The sequence below is a fragment of the Hemicordylus capensis genome, chromosome 1, assembly GCF_027244095.1.
Source record: "Hemicordylus capensis ecotype Gifberg chromosome 1, rHemCap1.1.pri, whole genome shotgun sequence".
NCBI lineage: Eukaryota > Metazoa > Chordata > Lepidosauria > Squamata > Cordylidae > Hemicordylus > Hemicordylus capensis.
In genome coordinates, this window is record NC_069657.1 from 190,785,550 (window position 1) to 190,802,797 (window position 17,248).

Genomic DNA, 17,248 nt, shown 5'->3' on the forward strand with positions numbered 1-17,248 from the left:
GCCCAAAGGCACAATGTTTCTTTGGAAGATCATTCCTGAAGAACTAGTCTGTCAAAACTGGATCTTCTTGTTAAGATGGTAAAAGACAACTTCAATGCTTCAAGTTGTCCAGAGAGATGGTTCGTTCAGTGCTCTTCAAATCAGCTTACAGGCCTCTCGTGCTGAAGTAGTAGGTGTTTTCTGTTTTTCCAATATACTTGGGAGGCACTGAAGCCATTTTACATATTATATTCTTAAAACAGAGACCTTAAGACTCTGGAGAGAAGCATTATACAATGGCAGCCAATGTTCCCTACAATGTATATTGAAGGTCCATTCAGATTGTCTTCCTGAATTTGACTTGATCCCCCTGAATCATGCTGAAATAAGTACATGATTTCTGCATTTCAAAACCTAGGCTACAGAATGTTTAGGTCTTTCCTGGAATTTCTGGTACAACTTCCTAGAGTTACACTATAGAGATATTTAAAGGCAAAGGAGCCCAGGAAAGATTCAGAAGGACCTTAGAATTAGTGCCGCACAGGATGTTTGAACTGCATCCTTTATTTCTGACATGGTAGAGTCCTCATACAACAGATAACTATACCACATTATTTGTTTGTATGGTCAGGCTTTCATGCAAAACAGTTTTTTAATGGAAAATGACCACTTGGAGGAGTTCACCTGAAAAAAAGCATTTTTGCTGTTATTGGAACATTTGATTCACATGTGAATGAGCCCATAAGGGTCACATGCCATGGAGAGAATGTTAATACTACATCATAGCACTTCAAGCAGAACATATTCAGCAGAGCCAGTTGACACATTCTGTTGAGAATATGCAGCTACAAAGTAGCAAAAGTACTGTGGTAATTGCTGTTATAGATTGGACTGGTTATTTCAAATGTCAAGTATTTTTATGTTTGGTTCTGAAGATTTGTAAAATAAATATAGCCCTGCTAGATATCTTAACCAGATTGCAATGACCAAGTATTGCAGGGCGTTTACCCAAGCACAGTTGAATGTTCTGCGCACTGTGGTGCTTGAAGGCAGATTTAACAAAGTTCCATTTGCAGAGTGCTTTTGTTGCTGTGACTCAGGAGCTATAGAACCAACAGCACATGTTCTATTATACTGTAATTTCTATAGGGACATTCGTAATATGCATATTACTCCATATTTTTTTCAACTTTCCAGGCTGCTCTGATGATTTCTACATATGGTATCTTTTATCAGATCATGATGATAAGATCTCTCATACAGTTGCCAGGTTTTGCCTAATTTCTAGCAGAATTTGTAAGACTATGCTGTGTACCTGAACAATTAAGTATCACTATCCATTGAGGATAGCTGTTATATAATGAGTCAGTTTCCTTCTAATATGTTTAATGTTTTTAGGAACTTTTAGGAATGTTATGTATTTTTCTTTTTTCTTTTTCTTTTCTGTATTGGTTGGTCAATGAGCAAAATAAAATTCCTAAGTATTTTTATGTTTGGTTCTGAAGATTTGTAACATAAATATTGCTGTTCAGATACTCAGATTATTTGTGGTAATAATTTTTCATGGATATACACAGATATACACAGTGCAGCACTGTGCATATTTGTCATTGTGTAGATTTGTCAATGTGTAGATTTGTAAATATGTAAATTTGTACATATGTAAATTTTTGATTATGTAGGTAAGTGACTTGTCTTGGAGGGCAGGCAGCAGGGGTCGGGGACTGTAAAAATGTGGATTTGTAGAAATGTGGATTTAAAAAAATATAAATCTCCAAATGTGTAACACTGTAAATATTTGAATATGTAGAACTAGCTGTAAATGTGTAGAATTATTGTACAGATGTGTGTGTGCAGATGTGTGTGTGTGTGCGCACGTGGAGGTTTTTGTTGTGTGGATGTGTGTATTGAGGACTAGAAGTTTCTTTCTTTTGTGTAGATAGCATTTTGGAAGCTTTGGTTCACGTAGATAGTTGTAGTGTCACTACTACAGCTGTATAGATGGATGTGCATATATACTTGTAAATAATGTAGTTGTGCAACGTGTACGTATACTATAGCTGTATAGATGGATTTGTATATATATGGGGTGTATACATGCTTGTATATAATGTATTTGTGTGATGTGTACATAGGCCCCCCTTTTTCTTTTCCATCTTCAGTTTAGTTCTAGCATACACAGACATGCATCAATGCATGCACCACCAATGATGAGTCAGTGGACTGGTGCCAACATGTCTCTGGGGCCTGTGTGGCCTCCAGAAAAGATGTGTGGACCTGCCAGTCCGAGGCGGATTTTCCTTGTAGGCACACTGCATACATGAAGAAAGAGGAGCAGAGGAAATCTCAAGATGTGTTCTTTTAATTTCTCATTCAATGTTGTTTATCTTTGCTTCGCTTTCTTTCTTTGAAGTTTGCGTACCGGGTTGGTTTTTCTGCCTTAGGCTGTAGTGTCTCTCACTAGATGTCTGTTTGTGGCAGTAGCAGTAGTAGTTGATGTTTGGTTTGGTTTCCTTGGTTTTACAGTTGTGCTGGCCTGGCTGGCACTGGCAGGTCTGTCTCTGTGTTTGTTTTTGGTTTACAGCCTGGTGTCTTTTTAGTTGAGTCACTGCCTGTTGGAATGCAGCCTGCTAGGGGCACAAAACCAGGATGGGTGGTAGGCACCCATGGGTCCCAACTACCACAGGAACCACATGGCAACTGAAAGTTTCTACATAGGGTATAATGGGGACTTGAACCGGCCCATTATCCTCTATGCAGAGGACCTAGGGGGACAACACTGGGGTGGGTGGTAGGCGCCCATGGGTGCCTACCACCCACCAAACCCCAAAGCAATTGGACACTCCTACGATTTTAAATGAATTTCTGGATATTTTTACATTTTGTGTATTTCCCCCATAGGGAATAATGGGGATTTTAGGCTGCCCCATATGCCCCCTTGGGGGGTCCCTGGGTACCCCAAAGTGGGTTTGGGGGCAAGGCAGGTATGTCCACAACACCCACTGGGAGCCCCAAGCCGGTGGGCTTCATGGATTTTTAAAAAAATTATTAATCAACCAACCAAACAATCAATTTTTTAGAAGAATTTTTTATTTATTTTCTTTCTGTTTTTTCCAATACATTCATAGGATTCCATTCAGAACAGCATCCACGAGTCCACACACAGGTCACTAGGTCAGGTCAGGTCACACAGGTTGGATTGCTGAATGGTTTTGTGCCCTTAAGTGCTCTGCATAGGGAATAATGGGCCAGTTCAAGTCCTCAATTATACCCTATGTAGAACCTTTTAGAACCAGTTTGAGTTGGATTCGAATTCAAACAGAACCAAGGGAAGGTTCAAGCAAAACCAAAACCAAGTCTACCCACCCTGGTTTGATTTGGGTTCGAATTCGAACCAAACAGGCCAAGCCAGTTTTCTACACATCCCAAACAGGGAACAGCAAACTTGTGAGCAACTGAAACAATATCACACAACTAAATAGTTAGAGTGAAATATTTTATAGAATGAACCTTTGATGTAAGAGTATCTATTAGGACTTTAAGGCACTGGGTAGGAAAGTGAAGGAGTTGGGGGGAACAAGTGGTATTTTCATTTATTCTTCCCATGAAAGGTCAAAATGCAGGAAGAAAATGCAGGATCCTGCAAGTAAACAGTTGACTTACAAAGATGGTGTTGTTGAGAAACCACTACAAGGATGATGCCTTGGACTACAGCCTATGCTACTTATATGCACAACTTCTGGAACTAGATGGGTTGCACTTCATGAGGACTAATGAAACCAAGTACTTGTACAAGGAAAAAAATGTGCCACAAGTGGAAGAAAAATGGGGGAACAGTGCACAGAAATTCGCACGTCACTACAGCAAGTAAGCTAGAAGATGGTGATACCCATGGTCTCAGATCTCCATAAGCTAATGCACAGAGCACAGGCAATAAACAGGAGTTGTTCATTGACAATAAACTGAACATGAGCCAGCAATGTGATGCGACTGCTAAAAAACCGAATGCAGTCTTTGGCTGCATTAACAGAAACAGGTTTTTGAAGAGGCAGACAATCATCTGCCAGGGACGCTCTGTCAAGTTCCTGCACTGAGCAGTGGGTTAGACTAGAAGAACTCCAAGATACCTTCCAACTCTAAAATTCTGAGCATGTGAGCTTTCAAATAATATAGTCCATCAGATAGCGGGAGAGTTCTGTGCAGCTCAAACAGTGTGCATATTTTTTACCCACGGAAAGTGCAATGAAAATATGACCATAGCTCTTTGGTAGTGCATAATTCTAGAACCAAAAAAAGCAACAGCTGTATATCCCAGCCCAAAATAATGGACTAGAACCTGGACAAGTTTTGTTTGATATATGAGAAGGTCGGGAAGATTGATGCGAGATAGTTTGGTCTTTTTATCTGTTTGGTCTTCTCTCTCTCTGGTTTGGCTTAATTCCTTACAGCACTTTTGACTAGCACTGTCTCTAGTCTCAACACAGTATTTTCTGTTCTTTTTCTCCGCACCCCCACCCAGCCATGATCATTCATAAGATTCCATGTTTCTAATTTATTGAAAGTCACAAATCCATGCCACACTCAAACAATAATGTCTGTATTATAAATTATTTGAACTCTTGCAGTCAATCACTTTCAAACACAAAGGTAACATGGCAGCACATCTTCCCAAAGGGATGCCGCCTTCTGTCGTTGACTCCGGATATCTAAAACGAGACAAGAATGACACGTCAAGCATTTCAACATAGTTATTTCCTGGTTATTGGTTACATTCAAGTTCTTAGGGCAGCCTGGGACATGCATTTACCATGCCACATCCACAGGCTTTTGTTAAGGATTGTTCTCTGCCTTATGTATACAAAATGCACATCCAAAGCATATGTTTCTGGTCATTGCCAATAACATGCTTATCCAACATTGCTTTTCACAGGTGTGTTGCCTTTAAGAAGGTTATGAGAAATAACTGGGGATGCATGCTTCATATATTCCTTTCACTTGAATGCTAGAGAAGCATCAGAGATACAAAAAAGGGGGGTAGGGGCTGTAGCATAGCAAAGCCATCCTTATAGGTTGCCTGATTTAGTAATACTGGTATCAGTGAAAGGTCTGTTTAGCAGAAACAAGTTGTTCTAGTAAGAACTAATCTGCCCACTTTCCTTTCACAATCCCTGAAACTGGAATAAACTGTGGTCCAGCCGGAAACTGGAATAAACTGGAATAAACTGTGGTCCAAATAGCTTAGGCAGTTCACAAGTTAGCCCACTTGCACTGCAAATGTTCATGCCTCCACCATCTTGAATTGGAGTTAATGGCATCATCACAAACTACGCCATTGAGGTGCCTTGTGTGTCACTCACTACAATTGTACCAAATTTGGCCCAAATTAGTTCCCACTTGCATCTCAAATGTTCATGTGTCGGCCATCTTCAATCAGGGTGGATGACATCATCACAAATTATGCCCTTGAGGGGTCCCTATGTGTGCTTTCACCTGTAGCAAATTTGTTTCAAATTGGTTGGGCAGTTCACAAATTAGCCCAATTGCACCTCAAATGTTCACACGTCTGCAAGGGTGTTCATATGTTTCCCTACAGCTGAAGCAAATTTGGATCAAATAGGTCAGGCAGTTCACAAGTTAGCTCCCTTGTGCCTCAAATGATCATGCATCTGCCATCTTGAATTGGGGTTGATGACATCATCACAAACTACGCCATTGAGGTGTCCCTGTGTGTCACTCACTACGACTGTACCAAATTTGATTCAAATTGGTTAGATAGTCCACAAGTCAGCCCACTTGCGTCCAGCATCTTGAATCGAGGTGGATGACATCATCACAAACTATGTCGTTGAAGCATCTCTGTGGGTCCCTACAGCTGTAGCAAATTTGGTTCAAATTGGTTAGGCGGTTCACAAGTTAGCCCACTTGCGCCTCAAAGGTTTACACAGCTGCCATCTTGAACTGGGGTGGATGGCATCATCACAAACTATGCCGTCGAGGTGTCCCTATGTGTCGCTACAACTGTATCCAATTTGGTTCATATTGGTCCAGGTATTGCGAAGTTTATAGTGGGGGACGAACACACGGACGGACAGACAGACACACACACGGAATTCCGGGTGATCTCATAAGCCTACTGGAAAGTGGACCAAAAGGCTATTCACACAAGCAATTGGCTTCCGCAGCCCTACTGGTGGAGCAATTCCCTAGGTAGAAAGGCATGAGTGCGCCCTTCTACCCAATTACCCGTGAGTGCATGTGTGTGTGGGCGGGGGGGCTGCCGGCAGCCTATGCACACACAGATCTGGGTGGCAAGAGCACCTGCCTGAGGGAAAACCCCTCAATGCACTGCCCTCCTGGCGTGGTGCATGGAGGGATGCCCAAGAACTTTCTCCTCTGGCTTCCCGCTCCGATGCTTGCTGTGGTGCAGCTTGTGTGTCGTGCAAGCAGCAGAGTCTTTGAAATAAATTTAGGTCTGCCTCCCACCAGCCCACCCCTTACCCCACGCCATCATCACTGGTCATGCAGATGACCTACAAGAGTTGCAGCCTGCTCGGACAGAAGTATTCCCCCACTAAGCTGAATGGAGCTTTTTCACCAAGTGTGCACAACACATTCCTCTGCCTGTTTACTTCCGAATAAAGCCCCACTGTGACCAGTGGGGCTGACTTCTAGGTCTGTGTGCATAAGATTGCCACCATTGGCCTGGTTCAGATGTTAACTCAGAACCAGGATACCAGTCTGGCATCGCACAATGTCCCTAAACCATGGGGGTGCACTCTCTCCACTTCTCGTCGTGTCTTCAGGTCCAGCTTTATTTGGAAACTCTGCTAGAATATCTAAGATTACCTAGTGTAGCAGTTCCCTGCCTTGGGCAGGAAGTTGGACAAGAAGACCTGCAAGGACCTTTCCAACCCTAGAATTCTATGGTTCTAGAAGTGTGTATATAATGAGAGAACCTGGCGTGTCCTAAGACATGATTCAGTCTTGACTCTGCATTAGATCTGAACCAGGCCTTAGTGAGTTTAATCTACAGTCCATTTAAACTAGAGTAGGGTTTCTTAACTTTGGGCCCCCAGATGTTGATGGACTACAACTCCCATCATCCCCAGACATGGCCTTTGTGGCTGAGGATGATGGGAGTTGTAGTCTAACATCTGGTGGCCCAAGGTTAAGAAACCTTGAACTAGAGGGCTCCTATTAAAGTCAGCCTCTTAATATATATAAGAGTAACAAGACGCATTAGGCATCATTTGTTTTCTGTGTTCTCTCCTGTGAAACCATAAAACGATTAGGTCTTGTATATATGCAGGGTGAGCTCAAAGTATGTGGTTGATTGAGTGAGGGTCAATCTCAAACAGCCCCAAAGGAGTTTAGAAGGATGGGTGCCATTAACTTGGAGGAAGAAGTGTGTCAATCATCAAAGTCTGTACCAGACAGGATGCCGGGTTGCATGTTAGCAGACTGGCATCCTCTCCATCTCTGTCGCTCTTTCTTCTCTCTGCCCTCAGATATCCACTCATACCAAGGAAAGGACGTTTGGAAGAACAGCTTAAGCAAACAACCTGCTTTCCTGAATCCTTCCTGTACACACAAAAGATGGAGACTGGTAGGACACTGCACCGCCACCTCCACGCTGTAAATGAGTGCTACAGATAACGGCCAGAGTGGCAGTGAGTAATATTTATGTTCATTTCTAAATCATTTCATCCCAAGGCCTCAAAATAGATAACACTTGAAACCCAAAGTTGATTTACCCCCTAGGACAAAACACCTACTGATGTACAAAATACTAAGAGGTCATTTACACAATCAAAAACTGTGTTCTACCCAGGTTTGGGAGCTGTGTGTGCTCTCAGTTTTTGGTTGTGTGGAAGCAAGGTAAGAGGAAAACCAGGATATAAATAATGGTGTGGAAGCAAGGTAGGAGGAAAAGCTGCCCAGGTTTTCCTCCTACCTTGCTTCCACACAATCACTTCTACCCAGGTTTTCCTCCTACTTCCCCACAACCAAAAATTGGGAGCACGTACAGGTCCCAAATCCAGGCAGAACACATTTTTTATTGGGTGAATGACTTCTAAGTTCTACACATAACCTACCCTTGCCCTTACCTGCTACCGAAGCCTCCTGGGAATGTCTTACAATTGTCATGGCAAAGGGGAGAGGAAGTGAGATCAAAGCTGTGCAACAGTGATTCATCAGGACTTTGTGTTTGGATTTCTCCCTTTGAGAAAGTGTAAGGAAATAAAGAGAAACATCATTTGCTTATGTGCTGTGTTCGGTATCCAGGTCACCTTTGAAACCCCAACATTGCTTTGGAATGCAATTAAATAAAGGAGGTTTTTCATCTTTGACCAAAGTCTACAAAATGGCCCACTTTAAAGACTTCTTGGACTGAAACATAGGCTTCCCCTCCAATGTGCGATGGTTCATTCAACTGCACTGTGCTGACACATGACTCAGCATTTCACGTATTACCATTTGATTCCAGGGTTACAAGACAGATTGGAATAATAAAACCTTGTACCAGAGGAGTGGATTTCCCAATCAGTGAAAGGTACGGAGAAGCACAGAGGCCAATTAAGAAGGGGAAATGACAGACAGATTTTCCTATGAGCTGTGGTAAGAAAACAAAATGGCAAACCTTTGTAATGCTCATTTAAAAAAATATTTTCTAAAGTGATTTTTGTTTTGTCACTATCAGCAATAGTGAGGTGCTTGTCTCCCCCTGAAATCTAATTCCAGTAGTGGTTGCAAATCCACCAGTGGTGAAAATATTGCATTTACCGATAATCTGACCTCAGAGAGGACATGATAATGAGATCCACCAGCAGCTCATTTCTAGCTTGGAATTCTTGATGGTTTATTTAGTTTGACTGACGGCAGTAGATTGCAGCTACGAATATAGTCGCTATGGAAGGACTGACTTACTGCCAGCTCTTTATTTAAAGGGCTCAAGAACTGGCAACAGCTCCAGTACACATGGATAGTTTAATGCGGGCAGATGATAGAACACCTACTGTGCATGGTAACACTTGTGGTTCCAAATTCATCATTACCACACACTAATGCAGCATATAGAAAAGACGAAGGCATGGTTACAACCTGAACAAACAACATGGAATTTCAATATCTCAAATTACCCATTGTAGACCATCTCATTCATGCCAGTTAGGCCAATCCTGCTATTCTCCACAGCACTGACGATGCAAAACCATGGGAAATTTCAGCTCCCAGAACAATGGGCAGCCTTCTTCTTTCCAACTGTTTTAAGTTACGAGCCCAGTTAATATTATCCCCTGAGGTAGAATCCACAGTTTCCCTTCCTCCCAAACATAGTATTGTTTTGGAACAAGATCTGGAAGAAGACTTGTTCCAGAACAGGGGTGTTCAACCTTGGCCCTCCTACAGGTGTTGGCCTGCAACTCCCATCATCCCTGACTACCGGCCACTATGGGAGATACAGTTCAACAATAGCTGGAGGACCAAGGTTGGGCATCCCTATCCCAAAGTAACATCTGAATGTTGCCACTGTGAGAGGGAAAGTTGCAGAAACCCATGTATTAGATCCAATCCCCTGTCCATTGTATGTGTACATCATTCTGTTCTTTGTAGATGTTGCATTCTGATTACAAACAAGAGAGATTGATCCCTGGGTGTGGTCTGAGGGCACATGATGGAGCCACCTTATTGATGCGTAAGTGGGTCTGGTGTGGTCAGTGCATGGATGCACTGCCTGGGAACCTCAGGTAAGGTACCTTGAGTTCCATGATGGAAGGTGAGATGTCAAGGTAATAAATACATAAAATGAAAGGTTTGTGTCCCTTGTGAAAACAGCCTAAAGCGGAAATCTTAAGCATTCTTCTGGAATGAAGTCTTTCAGAAATCAATGGCATTTATATCTAAGTAAATATGAATTGGGTTGGGCTTTTGTAAAAATGTGAATGGACTATTTATTTTAAACTCCTGGCAAGTTTCCTTAAGAAAGTTACCATCCACTTTGTAATTCCCATCTACAGTAAGGGGTGTGTGTGTGGCGGGGGGGTGGGTGGGGAGACAGTTTGTCCTCATGTTTGACTTCACTTTCTCAGCGTTTTAAAAGAGAAATATTTTGAAGATGGCTTGAGGTCTGCATTCCTCATGCTGGCACTGTCTTCGCTAAGCATGTGAGCTGAGTAACAATACATGCACAATGCATGGTGTCATTTAGCAATATATCATGGTGTAAAACAAGATTAATGACATCACCCATGTATAGGGGACAGGATTTACACTAACATGAGAAATGTAATCATTTAAAGGCACAGGCACATGAAAGCCAGAGTAGAATCTAGGGCCATAAGCCACCAAAAGGACAGGCAGACCAGTACAAATGTCCTTTTGGAACACGTGTGTTCCAGTGGCTTTACTGGGGAACCAAAATCTTTAGCTTTTTGCAGAGAAGTAAAAAAAAAAAGTGAACATGCAATGCATGGTGATTATGAAGCCCAATTAATTCTGTGGGGCATGCTTCCTAGTGAGAGTACATCACATTATTCTCCTTTTCTTAACTCAGAACTGTTAACTGACTTCAATTTCTTTGTTCATTCTAATGCACCACTTCAACCCATGAGCTGCTGCAGTGCCAAATGATATGGGGCCAGTGGCATAGTCAGTGCACCTGGGCCATGGGTGCTTGTGCGTGCCCGGGAGCTACCATGCTTGATACCTCCCCCTTTGCCCCCTAGGGTGCTTGCCCTCACCTCACATCCCCCTGCCACCACCGTGCTGCCGCTGGGCAGCTGTCCTCACCCTAACTCTGTGCCAGTGTAGCCCCATTCCCAGTGAAAACAGGCCTGCTCTTGCTGGCAGCTGGGGTGAGTGGTGTGAGTGGGCTTGCAGCAAGTAGTGAGTGAAGGGGGCAAGCAAAAGGGAGCAGGGGGTGGGCAGCAGGGGGCGAGTGAAGGGGGTCTGGGTGATGGGTGGCAAGTGAGGCAGGTGGGAGTGAGCAGCAAGCAGGAGGTGAGCCAAGGGGATGGGCCAGGGGCTGTGCTTCAGAGTTTGCCCCTGGGCCACCGATTCCAACCTTGCTCTGCCACTGTATGAGACTAGGCTCAGGAGTTGCTGCAATGGCAACTCCCAGTACAGAACAAGCTGCCCAGTGCAGAATACACTCATGGGCAAACTAGGGCCATACACAGAGTTAGGTGTGCTGAAGCCCTTTGGTTTCCATGGGTGGAACTCAGCTACTCATCACTGTGACTTGGATTGGTGCCTGGATTTTGAGGGCACAAATAATGCCTCCTTTGCTACGTACTCCACTACATAGCTGAAGACCTAGTTTGGAAGTTAGGTCATGACAAAATTAACAATATAATGATGGAATAAGCATCCATTTTTAACAGCGGTTATTGATGTTGGAGTATGTAGCAAAGCAGGAGTAATGCTACGTCCTGCACAGCTCCAGGAGTGAGGAGGGGATAACTATAGAGCTCAAGAAATCTATCTTGCCTGCTTCCCCTTCCTGGTTAGCAGCAAGAGGCTGGTGAGGTGAGGAAGAGGGATGAGTAGATCACTGAGGAGGTGTGCACTGGCCTCCCATTTATGGACTGTGTGCATGCTGTGATGTTCACATGCCCAGAGGCTGACCGGGAGGGAGAAGGACACAAAAGAGCTCCACTGAGCCCTATAGCAATCCTTTCTCATAGGAGGAGCTGTTTCTGTAGGAGGATGTATTGTGCCCTACATGTTCTAATAATAAATGTTTTATATATGGGGAAAATAACTCTCTGGACTATATTATAGACTTGGAGCAATACCATTCTTTAAAAATAATAAATACAATTCACTGTGGTATTACATATTTTAGGTGCATTTCCTGTATGACACTAATTTAAGAAGGGTGGGATTTCAAACCATTCTATACCAGGGTAAGCAATCAAAGTTGGAGGAAGATAGAAAGTATCACATTATTTGCTGATTTATGTCAGGTGGGATATCGGGGATTACTAAATTCTGCCTGAAGGAAATATTTGATGAGGCTACAGTGGATTATTTGATACATGCCACATGCAACCTCAGTTTCAGTTGTCTGACTGCTCAATTCAAGAGACAGCAAGAAAGGAGCTTTGCCTCCCTAAATGTTTTATATTATATATAATTTCCTACTCTAATCGGAGTGAAGATAGGATTTAAAATTGCAGCATTGGTCAAGGGCAAGTTGTCTTATGCATCTATTCGGGGACTACATACTCTAAGGCTTGGAGATCAGTGAGGGCACAAGTGTCTCAGACTCCAAGCAGAGAACTCAGTATGGCACATGCATCATAGCATCAATTTAAATATTTTTACATTTATATTCAGTGGTAGCTATATTAAGAAAGATTCAACTCTCTCCATCCCCTAGCAAGGGAGATGGAAAAGAAGAAAAAGCACATTCACCTAGAGGGCAGTATTTAATTGTAATGGAAGTGGGAATAATATCATTGAGTTAAATGGGTATGCACTTTCACCGGGGCTGGATTTTGTCCTGCAAATTTAGCAAGGCTGTGTATAATTTATCGTAAAGTGAGTTAAAGACCTGGTTTGGAAGTTAGATCATGACAAAATTAACAATATAACTATGGAATAAGCATCCATTTAACAGCGGTTATTGATGTTGAAGGAGATGTACATGTACACTTCACTGGGTCTGCAACTTGCATGTAACTCCCATGACATTTTGTGAGCTTCCTGAACACTTGCCAAAATCCTGACATTCTTCACCTTCATTTAATTAGCAATATTTCTAAGCCAAATGACTATAGGGATTTTTAAAAAAACTAATACTTGGAAAATATAACTTGGTATGACACCAGCTAAACTAACCTCTTTGATTACACATGTAATCCATTAATGCTAACAAGTGATAATTGCGAGCTAACAATCAATGCTAACAAGTGATAATTGTGAGCTAAGTGAATGCTAACAAGTGATAATTTCGAGCTAAGCGAACTGGTGGATCAGCATTAAAGCAATTGAGGTACTGCAGAGTCTAAAGATTCACAAGTAGCATCAGAAATGAAGTGCAATATGAACCCTGATTCTTGCCTGGTATCCACCATTGTGATGTAAGGTTTTATGACACTTTTAGTGTAATCTTAAATATACAATTGAAATATACATCTTTCATCTTATTCCAGGGCAGTCCTAGGTGCTGAACAAGAACAGAGTGCACTAGTCTGATGACTTTTTTAAAAGGTTAAAGCATGGATAATAGTTCTGTTAGCCACAACAGCTAAATGGAACCCCCATGTTCAGAAGAAGTATACCCTAGAATACCAGGTGCCTACACAAGCAAGTGTTCCACTATTTCCATTCATTTTAATGGAAATTGGTGCAGGACAATAAGAACATAAAAGGAATCCTACTGGACTAGACCAAGGTCCATCTAGTCCAGCATCCTGTTTTCAACAGTAGCCAGCCATGTGTCTCTTGAAAGCTTACAAACAGGCTATGAAGGCAACAGACCTACTCCACTGTATGTCCTTAGCTTCTCATATATAAAGGTTTACTGTCACTGACCATGGAGGCTCCATTGATTTTCATGGCCAATAAACCTATCCTCCATGAATTGCAAGACTTGTTCTCCATGAAATTGTCTATCCTTCTCCGTGAAGTTGTCTCAGCCATCTGACTAATGGCCATCACCAGTGCCTATGCCAGAGGTTCCCACCTTGCATCCCCAGATGTTGGACTACAACTCCTATCATCTCTAGTCACGATGGCTAACAACATCTGGAGACCCAAGATTAAGAACCCCCATCCTATGCTAAATGCCACCCATTATCTCTGCATTGGATGAACAGTATTTCCTTTTACCTGTTCTGTTTTTTTCATCATGAGCCTGAACTCCAGAAGTAGGTGGGGAGGGGGGTAATCCCTGTCCCCTCTCTGACACTTTTAGTCTATGCTTCAATATACAAATGAAATGTGCAATCTTTCCTCAAATGATGCTCTTCCAGCATAGCTCTTAGTGCTGGACTAGGGCACACTGCACTAAGAACATGTCCAACACAAGCCAGGACAGCAGACTGCATCCACCCACCCATGTTTTCCATGGTCCTAAGCCCCTAGTCCTGGATATCTGACATGCAAGATGCACATAAATACTCTGTACTCAAGAGGTCTTTTCATTAAACAGGCTTCCCTCCTCAAACATTCTGCCCGTCATAATGATGGGCATTTTGCTAGAGTATAACAATGATAGCTTGTTTTGACTGCACTGTGCCCATGTGTGTGTGTGTGTGTATGTGTGTGTGTGCTACTTCTCCGACTCCCACCCCACCACCAGCAATTTGGCTGGCTGAAAAGAAAAAAGATAAATGTTGTCAGCCCATATACATGAAGAAACATCATTCTTCCAGCATTGTACTTACGGAAGAGTACAGCTGGATTGTTTTTACCCAAAAGAGAAGTTCCCCCACTTCTTTCAAATCTAATCCAGCAGACAGGAGCATCTCCAAAATGCTACCCTGGGGTCCCTCTCTTCCTGCCAGAGGCTTTGCATATTTAGTGCTTTAGAGGTAGAGTTAGTCTGATGCTTCTGTTTTATAGTTTTATTGTTGGCTTTTATAATTGTGTTTTGTATTGTTTCATATTATTTGTGTTTTGTAAGCCATTGTAGGAATACTCATTGAATAGCAGGATACAGATGAAAATAACAATAATTCCTTTGTTTTGCAGCCCAAAGGAAACCTCAGAAAAATAAAGGATACAGCCAAAAGATCCACTCTTTTCCTTTCAGCTGGGAGTGCTGCTTGTTCAAGTTCTAGTTGAAAATCCTGATGCAACAATGAAATGTGACACAGTAATTGAAACTGAAGGAATTTGGTACCACTCCCCTCCAGTGTAGTTTCATCCTTCAAATTTAAAAATGGCAATTAAAATTGTAGATATAAAACAACATTCGGAAGGCACTGGGGTGGGGGGCAACAAAGTTTGTTCAAAGTCAAAATTTTGCCCTGTAGTGTTTGACTACTGTTCGAATTCAAGGTCACATCCCTTAATGTGACCTTGAATGTGATTAGCATAACAACAATGACCTGAATTTCATCATCCGTCCTTTTACACCCATTTCAGTTACAAGTATATGTTTGCCAATTTGATTCCTGATTTGGCCAGCCTACACTAAGTGAGAACATTTATTTTATTGCAAAGTGTGTTTTCTGGGATTTAGAGAGCATGGTTGTGCCTGTGTAAGGTGGGCATGTGGGCACGCAGCTTCAGAGGAGTGGGGGGAATCACTTGTTAATGTCCTTGATGCTTTGTGCAGGCAAGAATACTCTTTCCTTGACCCTCCATTAACTTTAGGAGAGCAGTTGTTGGTCTCCTATAGAGCCCTTCTCAGTCATATGATAAGCTCTCAGGATATGGCAAGCCATTCTCTGTAGCAAAGTGCTGGAACTGTGATAGCTCCTTACCTTCCTCTCCCACTGGGATTCCTATGATTTGTAAATTATGTGTTCACCTTATCTGTTTTTCTAACAGTTCCACCTCGAATTGATGAATTTATTATCCTACTCAAACCAAGTGGAAATAGATAAGTATTTGAGTTTAAAGTCCTCTTCTCTCCTTTCCCCCTGCTTCTCTCCCTCTCTTTTATTGTCAGGACAGATTGATTTGCTAGTTGCTGCAGGCTGTCCGTTAATTTGTTCATTCTTTCAGTCTCGGCATGCCACTGCCTTTACTTACCCATGGGCATACGGCATGAAGTGTTCCAGGCTACTGAGAACTTCTTAAATTAATCAACTGAGATTTGGAAGCAGAGCAAGTCGCATAGTTACAGTTTTACAGAAGAGAAATGTAAAGAAGATTTTCCCAGGAGCCACAGTGAGTGGTGCCATCACGAGCACTGATTGCCTTGCACAGAATGGCCAATCGTTTTGGTATGGGTGCCCCAAGTCAAGTCCAAAAAATACAGTGCAATACTAATGTACTCAGCAGAACATATGCATACCTTCTGTATTTTGATGTGGTTTTGCCTGTGGTTTGCATTAATAAACAACGCATTGTTTTATCTTCTCATATTAGGACAATCATCAATGCTTGGTTAATTCTTTAGATTGTGAACCCTTTTGGAACAGGGAACCACTTTCTCATACCTTTTGCTATACAACCCACTGAGATTTTTTTGTTGAAAAACAGCAGTATACAAATATTTATTGTTGTTTTCTAAGGCACTGCCATACAACCTAATTTATCTGAGTAGCCTAACAGAGGGGTAGACAACCTTGGGTCTCTAGCTGTTGTTGAATTACAACTCCCATCATCCCAAACCAATGTAGGCCATCTAGACAACCAAGGTTGCCTACCCCTAGCTGAAGGGAATTTCAAAATGCTCAGAGGATCAAAGATGTGTGTATAGGAAGTGGGTACTATTGAGTCAGTCTGCAATCCTACACACCACCAACCATGCTCAAAGTGCCATTGAAATAAATGGATGCAAGTCAAAGTGTGTCTTCACTTTTGCTTGATTCTGCCCATTGTTAATATGGATGATGACTGGAAAGTTTGTACAATTAAAGGATCACTTGGCATTGGTTCTGCCATATAAAACAAAATGTATACTTATGATGACTGGATTTTTGTACACCAATCAATCTATTTAGTAAATTGATTAATCTATCACTGTGCAGAACAGGAAACCAAAGGGCATACCTTGTTTGAGATCATGATCCTTGGGATACAGTCCTCCACACAGATATGTGTGCAATACATTCCACTGAAATAAATAGCCCTCTTCAAAAAGTAGGTACAGTGTATCCAGGTACAGAAGGAATGGAAGTGTGCTAGCTTCTCATGGCCCTCCAGTATGAATGCACTCCATGGCTACAGAGTGCTAAGTGGTCAACATTTCAAATCATGGGGAGAAATTCCCAAGATTCAGTACAGGAAAGCATGGTACATGTTCTCAGAGGGGGGGGCGCTGGCAGAATTGGGTGCATGTGTTCATCATATCATTTTGGTCTCTGACATATCCATTAAATGTCTTTTGCATCTAAGAGTCAAAACTTGGCATATTAAGTTTACCTCAGAATAAAGGAGAGCACAGTGCCCATAGGATGGGATGTTAGGCTGTCACTGTGGGCATTCTCTTTCCTCTTCAGGCTTGGATTTTGGGAAGGGACCACTTCCAATGCAAAAACGACAGATGTGTTCGCTGAATGCAAGCTTCATTTATCATCATGATATAGAACTCACTGTGAGCATCATCAGATTTAAGGCAGACGTAGAAACAGAAGTAACTACAGGT

At 42.2% G+C, this 17,248-nt stretch overlaps 1 long non-coding RNA gene across 3 annotated transcripts in view; it reads left to right on the forward strand.

Moving 5' to 3' along the window:
- The window catches only part of LOC128330015 (uncharacterized), a 42,389-nt gene extending 26,369 nt beyond the window's left edge, over window positions 1–16,020 (forward strand). Inside the window, exons 3-6 of one of the 3 annotated variants that reach the window (XR_008309917.1) lie at window positions 7,488–7,649; window positions 8,468–8,598; window positions 9,592–9,725; window positions 14,680–16,020. This is a non-coding gene — a long non-coding RNA (uncharacterized LOC128330015). The remainder of the gene's footprint in view (window positions 1–7,487; window positions 7,650–8,467; window positions 8,599–9,591; window positions 9,726–14,679) is intronic. The other 2 variants (XR_008309918.1, XR_008309916.1) reach the window with 2 other exon arrangements.
- The last annotated feature ends 1,228 nt before the right edge of the window (window positions 16,021–17,248 follow it).